The 21,829-nt window shown below is 62.9% G+C and overlaps 5 pseudogenes; all 5 read right to left on the reverse strand.

Moving 5' to 3' along the window:
- Nucleotides 1-3,773: 3,773 nt before the first annotated feature.
- LOC142875217 (uncharacterized) lies at nucleotides 3,774-3,892 on the reverse strand (annotated as a pseudogene).
- Nucleotides 3,893-7,745: 3,853 nt separating this feature from the next.
- LOC142875161 (uncharacterized) lies at nucleotides 7,746-7,864 on the reverse strand (annotated as a pseudogene).
- A 3,852-nt stretch (nucleotides 7,865-11,716) lies between these two features.
- LOC142875162 (uncharacterized) lies at nucleotides 11,717-11,835 on the reverse strand (annotated as a pseudogene).
- A 3,860-nt stretch (nucleotides 11,836-15,695) lies between these two features.
- On the reverse strand, nucleotides 15,696-15,814 carry LOC142875163 (uncharacterized; annotated as a pseudogene).
- Nucleotides 15,815-19,659: 3,845 nt separating this feature from the next.
- Nucleotides 19,660-19,778, reverse strand: LOC142875218 (uncharacterized; annotated as a pseudogene).
- Between the last annotated feature and the right edge of the window lie 2,051 nt (nucleotides 19,779-21,829).

The following is a 21,829-nucleotide window of genomic DNA, read 5'->3' on the forward strand; positions in this document are numbered from 1 at the left end:
CGCCCCAGGCCCCGCGCCGGGTCGGGCCTGTTGAGTTCGCCGGCCGGGTCCCGCGGGCTCCGAGGGACGGGGGTGACAGGCGGGGCGGGCAGGGAGCGGCGGGCCGGGGTTGGGGGCTGTCTCTGTATACACACACACTCACACTCACACGCACTCACTCACTCACACTCACACAAGATGCGCCTCCACGGCTGGACCCGCCAAGGTGGAGCCCTTCCAGCCCCCCTCCTCTCCTCGCCTGGCCTCCTTCACCTCCCCGCCCCCCACCCCCAGCGCGCCGGGGCCGCTGACTGCGCACGGGCGGGAGGGGCGGGGCGCTCGCCCTTTGACCCCAGCCAGGGACGGCCCTCCCCCACAACCCCTTTCAGCTGCGCCCCCCACCCTGTGGCCCGGCGGCCGCCTATTCCCCCGGGCCAGGGCTGGGGCACAGCGCACGGGGGAGGGGAGCCAGTGTATGGGGCGTCTCTCTCTCTCTCGGGATGTGTCCCATGGGTGGGGTGGGGTGGCGTGGTTTGTGGGGCGCTGAAGAAATCAGTCCCCTCCATCTCCTCCCTCTGGAAAACACCCAAGCCCTTGGAGAACTGCCCGCACCTCTACCTACCGTGGGGGCCGGGACCCTCCTCTGTGTCCTCCTGTGGCCCAGTCCAAGGGGCCTGGGCCTGGCCGGGGCTGCATTGGACCCCGACCACCCTGGCGTGTGGACTCGCTAAAAATTGGCGATTAGATATTGGATTCCAGCGTCATTGAGGTCATTTCACTAATGAGTGCACCGCAAAGAGTTTCCTAATCCATCTGTGAGGGTGGCAACCGAAAGAGAATTTTAGAGCTGACAGAATAGGCGAGGAAAGGCATAGGAGATTTCCACACCCAGTAAGGAAGCCTTTCCCGAAGTGGAAGAAAGAAAGGAGCAAACAGAGACACCGGTAGCCCGCCCGGATCAGAGTCTGCCCCTGAGAGAAAGTACCCTGACCAGGTTCACCCGTGGGTGGGTCGCGAGCTAGCGGCATTCAGAAGAGCGAGGCCCGCAGTCTGTGCAGAAGACACCTGCACTCGGGTGTGTGTGGCGGCACGATTCACAAGCAGCTCCAGATGTTAAACCAAGGAGAAGCCAGGGAGTTCCCAACGCCCCAGGTGTCCTCAGCCCACGACTGGCTGCTGTGGGAATGCGAAGCCCGGCTCCTTGTCTCAGAGCGGGGCAACCAGGAGGTGTGATGTCCACCCCGGGGTTCCCAGGAGGATCAGACTGAAGCTGGGACTTGGCCTGAAAGTGTCCCCTCGCATGGCCACCCCCTTCCCCTTCCTGCTCCTCTACTCCTGGTGCCCCTCCATCCAGGGGCCAGACCTTAAAGAGTCACCCGCAAGAGAATCCTGGTCCCAAAGGAGCCTTCTGGGGGACCCCTGCTGAGAGAGGTTGTGGGCATGGCCCGCTGGGGCTCTGCCCGACCCAGGGCTGAGAGATGCAACCTCCCAGCTCTGGGTCCCTGCAGGAAGTGTTGGCAAGCACAGGGCCAGTCCTCCAAAGGCCCAGGTGCAGGGAGCCCAGGCCAAGCATCCCGTGGAAGAAGCCACATGCTGTGCCACCCCGGGGAACACGACTGCAGGCCACGGCCCTTCCCACCTCCTCCTCCTCCTCCTCCTCCTCCTCCTCCTCCCACCCCGCCTCCGCCCCCGCCCCCACATGGCACAGGGCCCAGAGACACCTCAGACACTTGCTACCCAAAGTGCAAAGGGCATCAGTTGCTCCTCCAAACCCCCCCCCCAGCCCAGCAGACCGCGTTGTCCAGCCAGCCCCCGGGCCTCCCTGGGGTGCCCAGCACAAAAGTGCAGACACCCACCGGACCCTCAATCTCAGTTTTCGGATGTTTTTGCCACTCTGAGGACCCGCAGGCCAGCTGGGCCTTCTGGCAGGACAGAGAGCCCCGGAATCCGACGTGGAGAGCTGGGTGTACGTCCCCATGAGGAGGCGGTCCCCACCTCCGCGGCTCTCCCCTTGCGGGGAGCGGCAGCCGCGGGGCCTCAGAGAAGACACCAGGCTGGGCCCCCACGGCACAGCGGGAGCACGTCCCCCGCAGGCCACTTAGCCACGGCGGCCAGCCGGCGGACGGTTGGGTTGCGCGAGACGCTGCGGCCGCCCTGCTACCGGGTTCCTGGGAGGGCGTCCTGGAACCAGCGTCCACACCAAGCCCTTGGAAGGCCCAGGCGACGGAGGAGCCCCGTCAGGCAGGGGCCGAGGACGGTGACGGCCCGGGCGGGGAGGAGCGTGTCAGGCAGGGGCAGAGGACGGTGACAGGTGATAGGCCGGGCGGGAAGGAGTCAGTCAGGCAGGGGCCGTGGAGGAGACGGGCTGGGTAAGGGTTAGGGTTAGTGTCAGGGCACAAGTCACAATCGCAAAGACCTGGAAGCCACCCGAGTGCCCATCGACCCACGAGTGGGTAAATAAAATGTGGCGCGTGGACACCACGGAGTGCTATTCGGCTATGAGGAGCAGCGGTGAGGGGGCACCTCTCGTGGTTCTCCTGGCCAGAGCTGGAACCCGTTCCAGTAAGCCAAGTATCCCAAGAATGGACACACGAGCACCACGTGCTCGCGCTCACCAGCAAATGGGTACGAACCGATGGACACCTAAGTGGACACAGAGGAATCACCTTCTTCGGGTGGGTGTCGGGCGGGTGGGGGGAGGGGATGGGCATACACATCCATTAGGAATGGGGTGGGTACGCACCGACTGGGGGATGGGCGCACTTGAAGCTCTGACCCGAGGGGGGAGGCTGGGAGAGGGCAACGCACCCGTCCTTAACATTGGTGCCCCCACAATATGCTGGAACAACATGAGGGGTAAATGAATAAGAACACGGGGGGGGGAGGGGGGCACGGGCAACACATGTCACCTTAATACTTGGACTCCCATCATCTGCTTGAAAAGAGAGAGAAAAGTAAATGCAATAATAGAGATAAGAGACACTTTTTAAAAATAATGAATCCGGCCGGGCGCTGTGGCTCACGCCTGTAATCCTAGCTCTTGGGAGGCCGAGGCGGGCGGATTGCTCAAGGTCAGGAGTTCAAAACCAGCCTGAGCAAGAGCGAGACCCCGTCTCTACTATAAATAGAAAGAAATTAATTGGCCAACTGATATATATATAAAAAATTAGCGGGGCATGGTGGCGCATGCCTGCAGTCCCAGCTACCCGGGAGGCTGAGGCAGAAGGATCACTCGAGCCCAGGAGTTTGAAGTTGCTGTGAGCTAGGCTGACGCCACGGCACTCACTCTAGCCTGGGCAACAAACCGAGACTCTGTCTCAAAAAAAAAAAAAAAAAAAAAATGAATCCGAAGAGAAAAGTAAAAGGAGGCCTGTGGAGCAGGTCTGGGTGTGACTCCGGATCCCCGAACATCAGGTGCCACCACCAAAGATTCCTACGTGTAGCCCATAGAACCCCAAAAGCAACGGGAGGAGTTCTGGTCACATACTCCCTCAAAATGACATCCTGGCCTTCTTCTGGAACTCCCTCCCCTCTCAGACTCTCAAGGTTTCCTCCAGCGTGTCGGCTCCCACAGAGCAGACCTTTGGTCTGAGACCTGACAGTCCAGAAGCCACGCATGCTGCCGCGTGGCGGCGGTGTCACGGCTCGGGACAAGAGGAGGCCCCACGGTGCGGGCTGGGGCGCCAGGCACCGCGGCCGGCGGGCGCTGAGGGTGGGGGTCACCCCCACCCCGGGCCGCCCCCGCACTCCCAGAAACGCGACAGAACCAGAGGCAAAAAAAAAAAAAAAGAAGAAGCCTACGGCACCCGGTATTCCCGGGCGGTCTCCCATCCAAGTTCTAACCAGGCCCGACCCTGCTTAGCTTCCAAGACCAGACGGGATCGGGCGCGTTCGGGGTGGTGTGGCCGTGGACGGCGGAGGGCGCCCCTGCCCCGCTCAAGAAGCCGAGCCTCTCTGCGCTTCCCCGCCGCCTCCTCCCGCCCCAGGCCCCGCGCCGGGTCGGGCCTGTTGAGTTCGCCGGCCGGGTCCCGCGGGCTCCGAGGGACGGGGGTGACAGGCGGGGCGGGCAGGGAGCGGCGGGCCGGGGTTGGGGGCTGTCTCTGTATACACACACACTCACACTCACACGCACTCACTCACTCACACTCACACAAGATGCGCCTCCACGGCTGGACCCGCCAAGGTGGAGCCCTTCCAGCCCCCCTCCTCTCCTCGCCTGGCCTCCTTCACCTCCCCGCCCCCCACCCCCAGCGCGCCGGGGCCGCTGACTGCGCACGGGCGGGAGGGGCGGGGCGCTCGCCCTTTGACCCCAGCCAGGGGCGGCCCTCCCCCACAACCCCTTTCAGCTGCGCCCCCCACCCTGTGGCCCGGCGGCCGCCTATTCCCCCGGGCCAGGGCTGGGGCACAGCGCACGGGGGAGGGGAGCCAGTGTATGGGGCGTCTCTCTCTCTCTCTCGGGATGTGTCCCATGGGTGGGGTGGGGTGGCGTGGTTTGTGGGGCGCTGAAGAAATCAGTCCCCTCCATCTCCTCCCTCTGGAAAACACCCAAGCCCTTGGAGAACTGCCCGCACCTCTACCTACCGTGGGGGCCGGGACCCTCCTCTGTGTCCTCCTGTGGCCCAGTCCAAGGGGCCTGGGCCTGGCCGGGGCTGCATTGGACCCCGACCACCCTGGCGTGTGGACTCGCTAAAAATTGGCGATTAGATATTGGATTCCAGCGTCATTGAGGTCATTTCACTAATGAGTGCACCGCAAAGAGTTTCCTAATCCATCTGTGAGGGTGGCAACCGAAAGAGAATTTTAGAGCTGACAGAATAGGCGAGGAAAGGCATAGGAGATTTCCACACCCAGTAAGGAAGCCTTTCCCGAAGTGGAAGAAAGAAAGGAGCAAACAGAGACACCGGTAGCCCGCCCGGATCAGAGTCTGCCCCTGAGAGAAAGTACCCTGACCAGGTTCACCCGTGGGTGGGTCGCGAGCTAGCGGCATTCAGAAGAGCGAGGCCCGCAGTCTGTGCAGAAGACACCTGCACTCGGGTGTGTGTGGCGGCACGATTCACAAGCAGCTCCAGATGTTAAACCAAGGAGAAGCCAGGGAGTTCCCAACGCCCCAGGTGTCCTCAGCCCACGACTGGCTGCTGTGGGAATGCGAAGCCCGGCTCCTTGTCTCAGAGCGGGGCAACCAGGAGGTGTGATGTCCACCCCGGGGTTCCCAGGAGGATCAGACTGAAGCTGGGACTTGGCCTGAAAGTGTCCCCTCGCATGGCCACCCCCTTCCCCTTCCTGCTCCTCTACTCCTGGTGCCCCTCCATCCAGGGGCCAGACCTTAAAGAGTCACCCGCAAGAGAATCCTGGTCCCAAAGGAGCCTTCTGGGGGACCCCTGCTGAGAGAGGTTGTGGGCATGGCCCGCTGGGGCTCTGCCCGACCCAGGGCTGAGAGATGCAACCTCCCAGCTCTGGGTCCCTGCAGGAAGTGTTGGCAAGCACAGGGCCAGTCCTCCAAAGGCCCAGGTGCAGGGAGCCCAGGCCAAGCATCCCGTGGAAGAAGCCACATGCTGTGCCACCCCGGGGAACACGACTGCAGGCCACGGCCCTTCCCACCTCCTCCTCCTCCTCCTCCTCCTCCTCCTCCTCCTCCTCCTCCTCCCACCCCGCCTCCGCCCCCGCCCCCACATGGCACAGGGCCCAGAGACACCTCAGACACTTGCTACCCAAAGTGCAAAGGGCATCAGTTGCTCCTCCAAACCCCCCCCCCCCAGCCCAGCAGACCGCGTTGTCCAGCCAGCCCCCGGGCCTCCCTGGGGTGCCCAGCACAAAAGTGCAGACACCCACCGGACCCTCAATCTCAGTTTTCGGATGTTTTTGCCACTCTGAGGACCCGCAGGCCAGCTGGGCCTTCTGGCAGGACAGAGAGCCCCGGAATCCGACGTGGAGAGCTGGGTGTACGTCCCCATGAGGAGGCGGTCCCCACCTCCGCGGCTCTCCCCTTGCGGGGAGCGTCAGCCGCGGGGCCTCAGAGAAGACACCAGGCTGGGCCCCCACGGCACAGCGGGAGCACGTCCCCCGCAGGCCACTTAGCCACGGCGGCCAGCCGGCGGACGGTTGGGTTGCGCGAGACGCTGCGGCCGCCCTGCTACCGGGTTCCTGGGAGGGCGTCCTGGAACCAGCGTCCACACCAAGCCCTTGGAAGGCCCAGGCGACGGAGGAGCCCCGTCAGGCAGGGGCCGAGGACGGTGACGGCCCGGGCGGGGAGGAGCGTGTCAGGCAGGGGCAGAGGACGGTGACAGGTGATAGGCCGGGCGGGAAGGAGTCAGTCAGGCAGGGGCCGTGGAGGAGACGGGCTGGGTAAGGGTTAGGGTTAGTGTCAGGGCACAAGTCACAATCGCAAAGACCTGGAAGCCACCCGAGTGCCCATCGACCCACGAGTGGGTAAATAAAATGTGGCGCGTGGACACCACGGAGTGCTATTCGGCTATGAGGAGCAGCGGTGAGGGGGCACCTCTCGTGGTTCTCCTGGCCAGAGCTGGAACCCGTTCCAGTAAGCCAAGTATCCCAAGAATGGACACACGAGCACCACGTGCTCGCGCTCACCAGCAAATGGGTACGAACCGATGGACACCTAAGTGGACACAGAGGAATCACCTTCTTCGGGTGGGTGTCGGGCGGGTGGGGGGAGGGGATGGGCATACACATCCATTAGGAATGGGGTGGGTACGCACCGACTGGGGGATGGGCGCACTTGAAGCTCTGACCCGAGGGGGGAGGCTGGGAGAGGGCAACGCACCCGTCCTTAACATTGGTGCCCCCACAATATGCTGGAACAACATGAGGGGTAAATGAATAAGAACACGGGGGGGGGAGGGGGGCACGGGCAACACATGTCACCTTAATACTTGGACTCCCATCATCTGCTTGAAAAGAGAGAGAAAAGTAAATGCAATAATAGAGATAAGAGACACTTTTTAAAAATAATGAATCCGGCCGGGCGCTGTGGCTCACGCCTGTAATCCTAGCTCTTGGGAGGCCGAGGCGGGCGGATTGCTCAAGGTCAGGAGTTCAAAACCAGCCTGAGCAAGAGCGAGACCCCGTCTCTACTATAAATAGAAAGAAATTAATTGGCCAACTGATATATATATAAAAAATTAGCGGGGCATGGTGGCGCATGCCTGCAGTCCCAGCTACCCGGGAGGCTGAGGCAGAAGGATCACTCGAGCCCAGGAGTTTGAAGTTGCTGTGAGCTAGGCTGACGCCACGGCACTCACTCTAGCCTGGGCAACAAACCGAGACTCTGTCTCAAAAAAAAAAAAAAAAAAAAAATGAATCCGAAGAGAAAAGTAAAAGGAGGCCTGTGGAGCAGGTCTGGGTGTGACTCCGGATCCCCGAACATCAGGTGCCACCACCAAAGATTCCTACGTGTAGCCCATAGAACCCCAAAAGCAACGGGAGGAGTTCTGGTCACATACTCCCTCAAAATGACATCCTGGCCTTCTTCTGGAACTCCCTCCCCTCTCAGACTCTCAAGGTTTCCTCCAGCGTGTCGGCTCCCACAGAGCAGACCTTTGGTCTGAGACCTGACAGTCCAGAAGCCACGCATGCTGCCGCGTGGCGGCGGTGTCACGGCTCGGGACAAGAGGAGGCCCCACGGTGCGGGCTGGGGCGCCAGGCACCGCGGCCGGCGGGCGCTGAGGGTGGGGGTCACCCCCACCCCGGGCCGCCCCCGCACTCCCAGAAACGCGACAGAACCAGAGGCAAAAAAAAAAAAAAGAAGAAGCCTACGGCACCCGGTATTCCCGGGCGGTCTCCCATCCAAGTTCTAACCAGGCCCGACCCTGCTTAGCTTCCGAGACCAGACGGGATCGGGCGCGTTCGGGGTGGTGTGGCCGTGGACGGCGGAGGGCGCCCCTGCCCCGCTCAAGAAGCCGAGCCTCTCTGCGCTTCCCCGCCGCCTCCTCCCGCCCCAGGCCCCGCGCCGGGTCGGGCCTGTTGAGTTCGCCGGCCGGGTCCCGCGGGCTCCGAGGGACGGGGGTGACAGGCGGGGCGGGCAGGGAGCGGCGGGCCGGGGTTGGGGGCTGTCTTTGTATACACACACACTCACACTCACACGCACTCACTCACTCACACTCACACAAGATGCGCCTCCACGGCTGGACCCGCCAAGGTGGAGCCCTTCCAGCCCCCCTCCTCTCCTCGCCTGGCCTCCTTCACCTCCCCGCCCCCCACCCCCAGCGCGCCGGGGCCGCTGACTGCGCACGGGCGGGAGGGGCGGGGCGCTCGCCCTTTGACCCCAGCCAGGGGCGGCCCTCCCCCACAACCCCTTTCAGCTGCGCCCCCCACCCTGTGGCCCGGCGGCCGCCTATTCCCCCGGGCCAGGGCTGGGGCACAGCGCACGGGGGAGGGGAGCCAGTGTATGGGGCGTCTCTCTCTCTCTCGGGATGTGTCCCATGGGTGGGGTGGGGTGGCGTGGTTTGTGGGGCGCTGAAGAAATCAGTCCCCTCCATCTCCTCCCTCTGGAAAACACCCAAGCCCTTGGAGAACTGCCCGCACCTCTACCTACCGTGGGGGCCGGGACCCTCCTCTGTGTCCTCCTGTGGCCCAGTCCAAGGGGCCTGGGCCTGGCCGGGGCTGCATTGGACCCCGACCACCCTGGCGTGTGGACTCGCTAAAAATTGGCGATTAGATATTGGATTCCAGCGTCATTGAGGTCATTTCACTAATGAGTGCACCGCAAAGAGTTTCCTAATCCATCTGTGAGGGTGGCAACCGAAAGAGAATTTTAGAGCTGACAGAATAGGCGAGGAAAGGCATAGGAGATTTCCACACCCAGTAAGGAAGCCTTTCCCGAAGTGGAAGAAAGAAAGGAGCAAACAGAGACACCGGTAGCCCGCCCGGATCAGAGTCTGCCCCTGAGAGAAAGTACCCTGACCAGGTTCACCCGTGGGTGGGTCGCGAGCTAGCGGCATTCAGAAGAGCGAGGCCCGCAGTCTGTGCAGAAGACACCTGCACTCGGGTGTGTGTGGCGGCACGATTCACAAGCAGCTCCAGATGTTAAACCAAGGAGAAGCCAGGGAGTTCCCAACGCCCCAGGTGTCCTCAGCCCACGACTGGCTGCTGTGGGAATGCGAAGCCCGGCTCCTTGTCTCAGAGCGGGGCAACCAGGAGGTGTGATGTCCACCCCGGGGTTCCCAGGAGGATCAGACTGAAGCTGGGACTTGGCCTGAAAGTGTCCCCTCGCATGGCCACCCCCTTCCCCTTCCTGCTCCTCTACTCCTGGTGCCCCTCCATCCAGGGGCCAGACCTTAAAGAGTCACCCGCAAGAGAATCCTGGTCCCAAAGGAGCCTTCTGGGGGACCCCTGCTGAGAGAGGTTGTGGGCATGGCCCGCTGGGGCTCTGCCCGACCCAGGGCTGAGAGATGCAACCTCCCAGCTCTGGGTCCCTGCAGGAAGTGTTGGCAAGCACAGGGCCAGTCCTCCAAAGGCCCAGGTGCAGGGAGCCCAGGCCAAGCATCCCGTGGAAGAAGCCACATGCTGTGCCACCCCGGGGAACACGACTGCAGGCCACGGCCCTTCCCACCTCCTCCTCCTCCTCCTCCTCCTCCTCCTCCTCCTCCTCCTCCTCCCACCCCGCCTCCGCCCCCGCCCCCACATGGCACAGGGCCCAGAGACACCTCAGACACTTGCTACCCAAAGTGCAATGGGCATCAGTTGCTCCTCCAAACCCCCCCCCCCCAGCCCAGCAGACCGCGTTGTCCAGCCAGCCCCCGGGCCTCCCTGGGGTGCCCAGCACAAAAGTGCAGACACCCACCGGACCCTCAATCTCAGTTTTCGGATGTTTTTGCCACTCTGAGGACCCGCAGGCCAGCTGGGCCTTCTGGCAGGACAGAGAGCCCCGGAATCCGACGTGGAGAGCTGGGTGTACGTCCCCATGAGGAGGCGGTCCCCACCTCCGCGGCTCTCCCCTTGCGGGGAGCGGCAGCCGCGGGGCCTCAGAGAAGACACCAGGCTGGGCCCCCACGGCACAGCGGGAGCACGTCCCCCGCAGGCCACTTAGCCACGGCGGCCAGCCGGCGGACGGTTGGGTTGCGCGAGACGCTGCGGCCGCCCTGCTACCGGGTTCCTGGGAGGGCGTCCTGGAACCAGCGTCCACACCAAGCCCTTGGAAGGCCCAGGCGACGGAGGAGCCCCGTCAGGCAGGGGCCGAGGACGGTGACGGCCCGGGCGGGGAGGAGCGTGTCAGGCAGGGGCAGAGGACGGTGACAGGTGATAGGCCGGGCGGGAAGGAGTCAGTCAGGCAGGGGCCGTGGAGGAGACGGGCTGGGTAAGGGTTAGGGTTAGTGTCAGGGCACAAGTCACAATCGCAAAGACCTGGAAGCCACCCGAGTGCCCATCGACCCACGAGTGGGTAAATAAAATGTGGCGCGTGGACACCACGGAGTGCTATTCGGCTATGAGGAGCAGCGGTGAGGGGGCACCTCTCGTGGTTCTCCTGGCCAGAGCTGGAACCCGTTCCAGTAAGCCAAGTATCCCAAGAATGGACACACGAGCACCACGTGCTCGCGCTCACCAGCAAATGGGTACGAACCGATGGACACCTAAGTGGACACAGAGGAATCACCTTCTTCCGGTGGGTGTCGGGCGGGTGGGGGGAGGGGATGGGCATACACATCCATTAGGAATGGGGTGGGTACGCACCGACTGGGGGATGGGCGCACTTGAAGCTCTGACCCGAGGGGGGAGGCTGGGAGAGGGCAACGCACCCGTCCTTAACATTGGTGCCCCCACAATATGCTGGAACAACATGAGGGGTAAATGAATAAGAACACGGGGGGGGGGGAGGGGGGCACGGGCAACACATGTCACCTTAATACTTGGACTCCCATCATCTGCTTGAAAAGAGAGAGAAAAGTAAATGCAATAATAGAGATAAGAGACACTTTTTAAAAATAATGAATCCGGCCGGGCGCTGTGGCTCACGCCTGTAATCCTAGCTCTTGGGAGGCCGAGGCGGGCGGATTGCTCAAGGTCAGGAGTTCAAAACCAGCCTGAGCAAGAGCGAGACCCCGTCTCTACTATAAATAGAAAGAAATTAATTGGCCAACTGATATATATATAAAAAATTAGCGGGGCATGGTGGCGCATGCCTGCAGTCCCAGCTACCCGGGAGGCTGAGGCAGAAGGATCACTCGAGCCCAGGAGTTTGAAGTTGCTGTGAGCTAGGCTGACGCCACGGCACTCACTCTAGCCTGGGCAACAAACCGAGACTCTGTCTCAAAAAAAAAAAAAAAAAAAATGAATCCGAAGAGAAAAGTAAAAGGAGGCCTGTGGAGCAGGTCTGGGTGTGACTCCGGATCCCCGAACATCAGGTGCCACCACCAAAGATTCCTACGTGTAGCCCATAGAACCCCAAAAGCAACGGGAGGAGTTCTGGTCACATACTCCCTCAAAATGACATCCTGGCCTTCTTCTGGAACTCCCTCCCCTCTCAGACTCTCAAGGTTTCCTCCAGCGTGTCGGCTCCCACAGAGCAGACCTTTGGTCTGAGACCTGACAGTCCAGAAGCCACGCATGCTGCCGCGTGGCGGCGGTGTCACGGCTCGGGACAAGAGGAGGCCCCACGGTGCGGGCTGGGGCGCCAGGCACCGCGGCCGGCGGGCGCTGAGGGTGGGGGTCACCCCCACCCCGGGCCGCCCCCGCACTCCCAGAAACGCGACAGAACCAGAGGCAAAAAAAAAAAAAAAGAAGAAGCCTACGGCACCCGGTATTCCCGGGCGGTCTCCCATCCAAGTTCTAACCAGGCCCGACCCTGCTTAGCTTCCGAGACCAGACGGGATCGGGCGCGTTCGGGGTGGTGTGGCCGTGGACGGCGGAGGGCGCCCCTGCCCCGCTCAAGAAGCCGAGCCTCTCTGCGCTTCCCCGCCGCCTCCTCCCGCCCCAGGCCCCGCGCCGGGTCGGGCCTGTTGAGTTCGCCGGCCGGGTCCCGCGGGCTCCGAGGGACGGGGGTGACAGGCGGGGCGGGCAGGGAGCGGCGGGCCGGGGTTGGGGGCTGTCTCTGTATACACACACACTCACACTCACACGCACTCACTCACTCACACTCACACAAGATGCGCCTCCACGGCTGGACCCGCCAAGGTGGAGCCCTTCCAGCCCCCCTCCTCTCCTCGCCTGGCCTCCTTCACCTCCCCGCCCCCCACCCCCAGCGCGCCGGGGCCGCTGACTGCGCACGGGCGGGCGGGCGGGTCGCTCGCCCTTTGACCCCAGCCAGGGGCGGCCCTCCCCCACAACCCCTTTCAGCTGCGCCCCCCACCCTGTGGCCCGGCGGCCGCCTATTCCCCCGGGCCAGGGCTGGGGCACAGCGCACGGGGGAGGGGAGCCAGTGTATGGGGCGTCTCTCTCTCTCTCGGGATGTGTCCCATGGGTGGGGTGGGGTGGCGTGGTTTGTGGGGCGCTGAAGAAATCAGTCCCCTCCATCTCCTCCCTCTGGAAAACACCCAAGCCCTTGGAGAACTGCCCGCACCTCTACCTACCGTGGGGGCCGGGACCCTCCTCTGTGTCCTCCTGTGGCCCAGTCCAAGGGGCCTGGGCCTGGCCGGGGCTGCATTGGACCCCGACCACCCTGGCGTGTGGACTCGCTAAAAATTGGCGATTAGATATTGGATTCCAGCGTCATTGAGGTCATTTCACTAATGAGTGCACCGCAAAGAGTTTCCTAATCCATCTGTGAGGGTGGCAACCGAAAGAGAATTTTAGAGCTGACAGAATAGGCGAGGAAAGGCATAGGAGATTTCCACACCCAGTAAGGAAGCCTTTCCCGAAGTGGAAGAAAGAAAGGAGCAAACAGAGACACCGGTAGCCCGCCCGGATCAGAGTCTGCCCCTGAGAGAAAGTACCCTGACCAGGTTCACCCGTGGGTGGGTCGCGAGCTAGCGGCATTCAGAAGAGCGAGGCCCGCAGTCTGTGCAGAAGACACCTGCACTCGGGTGTGTGTGGCGGCACGATTCACAAGCAGCTCCAGATGTTAAACCAAGGAGAAGCCAGGGAGTTCCCAACGCCCCAGGTGTCCTCAGCCCACGACTGGCTGCTGTGGGAATGCGAAGCCCGGCTCCTTGTCTCAGAGCGGGGCAACCAGGAGGTGTGATGTCCACCCCGGGGTTCCCAGGAGGATCAGACTGAAGCTGGGACTTGGCCTGAAAGTGTCCCCTCGCATGGCCACCCCCTTCCCCTTCCTGCTCCTCTACTCCTGGTGCCCCTCCATCCAGGGGCCAGACCTTAAAGAGTCACCCGCAAGAGAATCCTGGTCCCAAAGGAGCCTTCTGGGGGACCCCTGCTGAGAGAGGTTGTGGGCATGGCCCGCTGGGGCTCTGCCCGACCCAGGGCTGAGAGATGCAACCTCCCAGCTCTGGGTCCCTGCAGGAAGTGTTGGCAAGCACAGGGCCAGTCCTCCAAAGGCCCAGGTGCAGGGAGCCCAGGCCAAGCATCCCGTGGAAGAAGCCACATGCTGTGCCACCCCGGGGAACACGACTGCAGGCCACGGCCCTTCCCACCTCCTCCTCCTCCTCCTCCTCCTCCTCCTCCTCCTCCTCCTCCTCCTCCTCCTCCCACCCCGCCTCTGCCCCCGCCCCCACATGGCACAGGGCCCAGAGACACCTCAGACACTTGCTACCCAAAGTGCAAAGGGCATCAGTTGCTCCTCCAAACCCGCCCCCCCAGCCCAGCAGACCGCGTTGTCCAGCCAGCCCCCGGGCCTCCCTGGGGTGCCCAGCACAAAAGTGCAGACACCCACCGGACCCTCAATCTCAGTTTTCGGATGTTTTTGCCACTCTGAGGACCCGCAGGCCAGCTGGGCCTTCTGGCAGGACAGAGAGCCCCGGAATCCGACGTGGAGAGCTGGGTGTACGTCCCCATGAGGAGGCGGTCCCCACCTCCGCGGCTCTCCCCTTGCGGGGAGCGGCAGCCGCGGGGCCTCAGAGAAGACACCAGGCTGGGCCCCCACGGCACAGCGGGAGCACGTCCCCCGCAGGCCACTTAGCCACGGCGGCCAGCCGGCGGACGGTTGGGTTGCGCGAGACGCTGCGGCCGCCCTGCTACCGGGTTCCTGGGAGGGCGTCCTGGAACCAGCGTCCACACCAAGCCCTTGGAAGGCCCAGGCGACGGAGGAGCCCCGTCAGGCAGGGGCCGAGGACGGTGACGGCCCGGGCGGGGAGGAGCGTGTCAGGCAGGGGCAGAGGACGGTGACAGGTGATAGGCCGGGCGGGAAGGAGTCAGTCAGGCAGGGGCCGTGGAGGAGACGGGCTGGGTAAGGGTTAGGGTTAGTGTCAGGGCACAAGTCACAATCGCAAAGACCTGGAAGCCACCCGAGTGCCCATCGACCCACGAGTGGGTAAATAAAATGTGGCGCGTGGACACCACGGAGTGCTATTCGGCTATGAGGAGCAGCGGTGAGGGGGCACCTCTCGTGGTTCTCCTGGCCAGAGCTGGAACCCGTTCCAGTAAGCCAAGTATCCCAAGAATGGACACACGAGCACCACGTGCTCGCGCTCACCAGCAAATGGGTACGAACCGATGGACACCTAAGTGGACACAGAGGAATCACCTTCTTCGGGTGGGTGTCGGGCGGGTGGGGGGAGGGGATGGGCATACACATCCATTAGGAATGGGGTGGGTACGCACCGACTGGGGGATGGGCGCACTTGAAGCTCTGACCCGAGGGGGGAGGCTGGGAGAGGGCAACGCACCCGTCCTTAACATTGGTGCCCCCACAATATGCTGGAACAACATGAGGGGTAAATGAATAAGAACACGGGGGGGGGAGGGGGGCACGGGCAACACATGTCACCTTAATACTTGGACTCCCATCATCTGCTTGAAAAGAGAGAGAAAAGTAAATGCAATAATAGAGATAAGAGACACTTTTTAAAAATAATGAATCCGGCCGGGCGCTGTGGCTCACGCCTGTAATCCTAGCTCTTGGGAGGCCGAGGCGGGCGGATTGCTCAAGGTCAGGAGTTCAAAACCAGCCTGAGCAAGAGCGAGACCCCGTCTCTACTATAAATAGAAAGAAATTAATTGGCCAACTGATATATATATAAAAAATTAGCGGGGCATGGTGGCGCATGCCTGCAGTCCCAGCTACCCGGGAGGCTGAGGCAGAAGGATCACTCGAGCCCAGGAGTTTGAAGTTGCTGTGAGCTAGGCTGACGCCACGGCACTCACTCTAGCCTGGGCAACAAACCGAGACTCTGTCTCAAAAAAAAAAAAAAAAAAAAAAATGAATCCGAAGAGAAAAGTAAAAGGAGGCCTGTGGAGCAGGTCTGGGTGTGACTCCGGATCCCCGAACATCAGGTGCCACCACCAAAGATTCCTACGTGTAGCCCATAGAACCCCAAAAGCAACGGGAGGAGTTCTGGTCACATACTCCCTCAAAATGACATCCTGGCCTTCTTCTGGAACTCCCTCCCCTCTCAGACTCTCAAGGTTTCCTCCAGCGTGTCGGCTCCCACAGAGCAGACCTTTGGTCTGAGACCTGACAGTCCAGAAGCCACGCATGCTGCCGCGTGGCGGCGGTGTCACGGCTCGGGACAAGAGGAGGCCCCACGGTGCGGGCTGGGGCGCCAGGCACCGCGGCCGGCGGGCGCTGAGGGTGGGGGTCACCCCCACCCCGGGCCGCCCCCGCACTCCCAGAAACGCGACAGAACCAGAGGCAAAAAAAAAAAAAAAGAAGAAGCCTACGGCACCCGGTATTCCCGGGCGGTCTCCCATCCAAGTTCTAACCAGGCCCGACCCTGCTTAGCTTCCGAGACCAGACGGGATCGGGCGCGTTCGGGGTGGTGTGGCCGTGGACGGCGGAGGGCGCCCCTGCCCCGCTCAAGAAGCCGAGCCTCTCTGCGCTTCCCCGCCGCCTCCTCCCGCCCCAGGCCCCGCGCCGGGTCGGGCCTGTTGAGTTCGCCGGCCGCGTCCCGCGGGCTCCGAGGGACGGGGGTGACAGGCGGGGCGGGCAGGGAGCGGCGGGCCGGGGTTGGGGGCTGTCTCTGTATACACACACACTCACACTCACACGCACTCACTCACTCACACTCACACAAGATGCGCCTCCACGGCTGGACCCGCCAAGGTGGAGCCCTTCCAGCCCCCCTCCTCTCCTCGCCTGGCCTCCTTCACCTCCCCGCCCCCCACCCCCAGCGCGCCGGGGCCGCTGACTGCGCACGGGCGGGAGGGGCGGGGCGCTCGCCCTTTGACCCCAGCCAGGGGCGGCCCTCCCCCACAACCCCTTTCAGCTGCGCCCCCCACCCTGTGGCCCGGCGGCCGCCTATTCCCCCGGGCCAGGGCTGGGGCACAGCGCACGGGGGAGGGGAGCCAGTGTATGGGGCGTCTCTCTCTCTCTCGGGATGTGTCCCATGGGTGGGGTGGGGTGGCGTGGTTTGTGGGGCGCTGAAGAAATCAGTCCCCTCCATCTCCTCCCTCTGGAAAACACCCAAGCCCTTGGAGAACTGCCCGCACCTCTACCTACCGTGGGGGCCGGGACCCTCCTCTGTGTCCTCCTGTGGCCCAGTCCAAGGGGCCTGGGCCTGGCCGGGGCTGCATTGGACCCCGACCACCCTGGCGTGTGGACTCGCTAAAAATTGGCGATTAGATATTGGATTCCAGCGTCATTGAGGTCATTTCACTAATGAGTGCACCGCAAAGAGTTTCCTAATCCATCTGTGAGGGTGGCAACCGAAAGAGAATTTTAGAGCTGACAGAATAGGCGAGGAAAGGCATAGGAGATTTCCACACCCAGTAAGGAAGCCTTTCCCGAAGTGGAAGAAAGAAAGGAGCAAACAGAGACACCGGTAGCCCGCCCGGATCAGAGTCTGCCCCTGAGAGAAAGTACCCTGACCAGGTTCACCCGTGGGTGGGTCGCGAGCTAGCGGCATTCAGAAGAGCGAGGCCCGCAGTCTGTGCAGAAGACACCTGCACTCGGGTGTGTGTGGCGGCACGATTCACAAGCAGCTCCAGATGTTAAACCAAGGAGAAGCCAGGGAGTTCCCAACGCCCCAGGTGTCCTCAGCCCACGACTGGCTGCTGTGGGAATGCGAAGCCCGGCTCCTTGTCTCAGAGCGGGGCAACCAGGAGGTGTGATGTCCACCCCGGGGTTCCCAGGAGGATCAGACTGAAGCTGGGACTTGGCCTGAAAGTGTCCCCTCGCATGGCCACCCCCTTCCCCTTCCTGCTCCTCTACTCCTGGTGCCCCTCCATCCAGGGGCCAGACCTTAAAGAGTCACCCGCAAGAGAATCCTGGTCCCAAAGGAGCCTTCTGGGGGACCCCTGCTGAGAGAGGTTGTGGGCATGGCCCGCTGGGGCTCTGCCCGACCCAGGGCTGAGAGATGCAACCTCCCAGCTCTGGGTCCCTGCAGGAAGTGTTGGCAAGCACAGGGCCAGTCCTCCAAAGGCCCAGGTGCAGGGAGCCCAGGCCAAGCATCCCGTGGAAGAAGCCACATGCTGTGCCACCCCGGGGAACACGACTGCAGGCCACGGCCCTTCCCACCTCCTCCTCCTCCTCCTCCTCCTCCTCCTCCTCCTCCTCCCACCCCGCCTCCGCCCCCGCCCCCACATGGCACAGGGCCCAGAGACACCTCAGACACTTGCTACCCAAAGTGCAAAGGGCATCAGTTGCTCCTCCAAACCCCCCCCCCCAGCCCAGCAGACCGCGTTGTCCAGCCAGCCCCCGGGCCTCCCTGGGGTGCCCAGCACAAAAGTGCAGACACCCACCGGACCCTCAATCTCAGTTTTCGGATGTTTTTGCCACTCTGAGGACCCGCAGGCCAGCTGGGCCTTCTGGCAGGACAGAGAGCCCCGGAATCCGACGTGGAGAGCTGGGTGTACGTCCCCATGAGGAGGCGGTCCCCACCTCCGCGGCTCTCCCCTTGCGGGGAGCGGCAGCCGCGGGGCCTCAGAGAAGACACCAGGCTGGGCCCCCACGGCACAGCGGGAGCACGTCCCCCGCAGGCCACTTAGCCACGGCGGCCAGCCGGCGGACGGTTGGGTTGCGCGAGACGCTGCGGCCGCCCTGCTACCGGGTTCCTGGGAGGGCGTCCTGGAACCAGCGTCCACACCAAGCCCTTGGAAGGCCCAGGCGACGGAGGAGCCCCGTCAGGCAGGGGCCGAGGACGGTGACGGCCCGGGCGGGGAGGAGCGTGTCAGGCAGGGGCAGAGGACGGTGACAGGTGATAGGCCGGGCGGGAAGGAGTCAGTCAGGCAGGGGCCGTGGAGGAGACGGGCTGGGTAAGGGTTAGGGTTAGTGTCAGGGCACAAGTCACAATCGCAAAGACCTGGAAGCCACCCGAGTGCCCATCGACCCACGAGTGGGTAAATAAAATGTGGCGCGTGGACACCACGGAGTGCTATTCGGCTATGAGGAGCAGCGGTGAGGGGGCACCTCTCGTGGTTCTCCTGGCCAGAGCTGGAACCCGTTCCAGTAAGCCAAGTATCCCAAGAATGGACACACGAGCACCACGTGCTCGCGCTCACCAGCAAATGGGTACGAACCGATGGACACCTAAGTGGACACAGAGGAATCACCTTCTTCGGGTGGGTGTCGGGCGGGTGGGGGGAGGGGATGGGCATACACATCCATTAGGAATGGGGTGGGTACGCACCGACTGGGGGATGGGCGCACTTGAAGCTCTGACCCGAGGGGGCAGGCTGGGAGAGGGCAACGCACCCGTCCTTAACATTGGTGCCCCCACAATATGCTGGAACAACATGAGGGGTAAATGAATAAGAACACGGGGGGGGGAGGGGGGCACGGGCAACACATGTCACCTTAATACTTGGACTCCCATCATCTGCTTGAAAAGAGAGAGAAAAGTAAATGCAATAATAGAGATAAGAGACACTTTTTAAAAATAATGAATCCGGCCGGGCGCTGTGGCTCACGCCTGTAATCCTAGCTCTTGGGAGGCCGAGGCGGGCGGATTGCTCAAGGTCAGGAGTTCAAAACCAGCCTGAGCAAGAGCGAGACCCCGTCTCTACTATAAATAGAAAGAAATTAATTGGCCAACTGATATATATATAAAAAATTAGCGGGGCATGGTGGCGCATGCCTGCAGTCCCAGCTACCCGGGAGGCTGAGGCAGAAGGATCACTCGAGCCCAGGAGTTTGAAGTTGCTGTGAGCTAGGCTGACGCCACGGCACTCACTCTAGCCTGGGCAACAAACCGAGACTCTGTCTCAAAAAAAAAAAAAAAAAAAAAATGAATCCGAAGAGAAAAGTAAAAGGAGGCCTGTGGAGCAGGTCTGGGTGTGACTCCGGATCCCCGAACATCAGGTGCCACCACCAAAGATTCCTACGTGTAGCCCATAGAACCCCAAAAGCAACGGGAGGAGTTCTGGTCACATACTCCCTCAAAATGACATCCTGGCCTTCTTCTGGAACTCCCTCCCCTCTCAGACTCTCAAGGTTTCCTCCAGCGTGTCGGCTCCCACAGAGCAGACCTTTGGTCTGAGACCTGACAGTCCAGAAGCCACGCATGCTGCCGCGTGGCGGCGGTGTCACGGCTCGGGACAAGAGGAGGCCCCACGGTGCGGGCTGGGGCGCCAGGCACCGCGGCCGGCGGGCGCTGAGGGTGGGGGTCACCCCCACCCCGGGCCGCCCCCGCACTCCCAGAAACGCGACAGAACCAGAGGCAAAAAAAAAAAAAAAGAAGAAGCCTACGGCACCCGGTATTCCCGGGCGGTCTCCCATCCAAGTTCTAACCAGGCCCGACCCTGCTTAGCTTCCAAGACCAGACGGGATCGGGCGCGTTCGGGGTGGTGTGGCCGTGGACGGCGGAGGGCGCCCCTGCCCCGCTCAAGAAGCCGAGCCTCTCTGCGCTTCCCCGCCGCCTCCTCCCGCCCCAGGCCCCGCGCCGGGTCGGGCCTGTTGAGTTCGCCGGCCGGGTCCCGCGGGCTCCGAGGGACGGGGGTGACAGGCGGGGCGGGCAGGGAGCGGCGGGCCGGGGTTGGGGGCTGTCTCTGTATACACACACACTCACACTCACACGCACTCACTCACTCACACTCACACAAGATGCGCCTCCACGGCTGGACCCGCCAAGGTGGAGCCCTTCCAGCCCCCCTCCTCTCCTCGCCTGGCCTCCTTCACCTCCCCGCCCCCCACCCCCAGCGCGCCGGGGCCGCTGACTGCGCACGGGCGGGAGGGGCGGGGCGCTCGCCCTTTGACCCCAGCCAGGGGCGGCCCTCCCCCACAACCCCTTTCAGCTGCGCCCCCCACCCTGTGGCCCGGCGGCCGCCTATTCCCCCGGGCCAGGGCTGGGGCACAGCGCACGGGGGAGGGGAGCCAGTGTATGGGGCGTCTCTCTCTCTCTCGGGATGTGTCCCATGGGTGGGGTGGGGTGGCGTGGTTTGTGGGGCGCTGAAGAAATCAGTCCCCTCCATCTCCTCCCTCTGGAAAACACCCAAGCCCTTGGAGAACTGCCCGCACCTCTACCTACCGTGGGGGCCGGGACCCTCCTCTGTGTCCTCCTGTGGCCCAGTCCAAGGGGCCTGGGCCTGGCCGGGGCTGCATTGGACCCCGACCACCCTGGCGTGTGGACTCGCTAAAAATTGGCGATTAGATATTGGATTCCAGCGTCATTGAGGTCATTTCACTAATGAGTGCACCGCAAAGAGTTTCCTAATCCATCTGTGAGGGTGGCAACCGAAAGAGAATTTTAGAGCTGACAGAATAGGCGAGGAAAGGCATAGGAGATTTCCACACCCAGTAAGGAAGCCTTTCCCGAAGTGGAAGAAAGAAAGGAGCAAACAGAGACACCGGTAGCCCGCCCGGATCAGAGTCTGCCCCTGAGAGAAAGTACCCTGACCAGGTTCACCCGTGGGTGGGTCGCGAGCTAGCGGCATTCAGAAGAGCGAGGCCCGCAGTCTGTGCAGAAGACACCTGCACTCGGGTGTGTGTGGCGGCACGATTCACAAGCAGCTCCAGATGTTAAACCAAGGAGAAGCCAGGGAGTTCCCAACGCCCCAGGTGTCCTCAGCCCACGACTGGCTGCTGTGGGAATGCGAAGCCCGGCTCCTTGTCTCAGAGCGGGGCAACCAGGAGGTGTGATGTCCACCCCGGGGTTCCCAGGAGGATCAGACTGAAGCTGGGACTTGGCCTGAAAGTGTCCCCTCGCATGGCCACCCCCTTCCCCTTCCTGCTCCTCTACTCCTGGTGCCCCTCCATCCAGGGGCCAGACCTTAAAGAGTCACCCGCAAGAGAATCCTGGTCCCAAAGGAGCCTTCTGGGGGACCCCTGCTGAGAGAGGTTGTGGGCATGGCCCGCTGGGGCTCTGCCCGACCCAGGGCTGAGAGATGCAACCTCCCAGCTCTGGGTCCCTGCAGGAAGTGTTGGCAAGCACAGGGCCAGTCCTCCAAAGGCCCAGGTGCAGGGAGCCCAGGCCAAGCATCCCGTGGAAGAAGCCACATGCTGTGCCACCCCGGGGAACACGACTGCAGGCCACGGCCCTTCCCACCTCCTCCTCCTCCTCCTCCTCCTCCTCCTCCTCCTCCTCCTCCTCCCACCCCGCCTCCGCCCCCGCCCCCACATGGCACAGGGCCCAGAGACACCTCAGACACTTGCTACCCAAAGTGCAAAGGGCATCAGTTGCTCCTCCAAACCCCCCCCCCCAGCCCAGCAGACCGCGTTGTCCAGCCAGCCCCCGGGCCTCCCTGGGGTGCCCAGCACAAAAGTGCAGACACCCACCGGACCCTCAATCTCAGTTTTCGGATGTTTTTGCCACTCTGAGGACCCGCAGGCCAGCTGGGCCTTCTGGCAGGACAGAGAGCCCCGGAATCCGACGTGGAGAGCTGGGTGTACGTCCCCATGAGGAGGCGGTCCCCA

The sequence above is a fragment of the Microcebus murinus genome, chromosome 13 (assembly GCF_040939455.1).
Source record: "Microcebus murinus isolate Inina chromosome 13, M.murinus_Inina_mat1.0, whole genome shotgun sequence".
NCBI lineage: Eukaryota > Metazoa > Chordata > Mammalia > Primates > Cheirogaleidae > Microcebus > Microcebus murinus.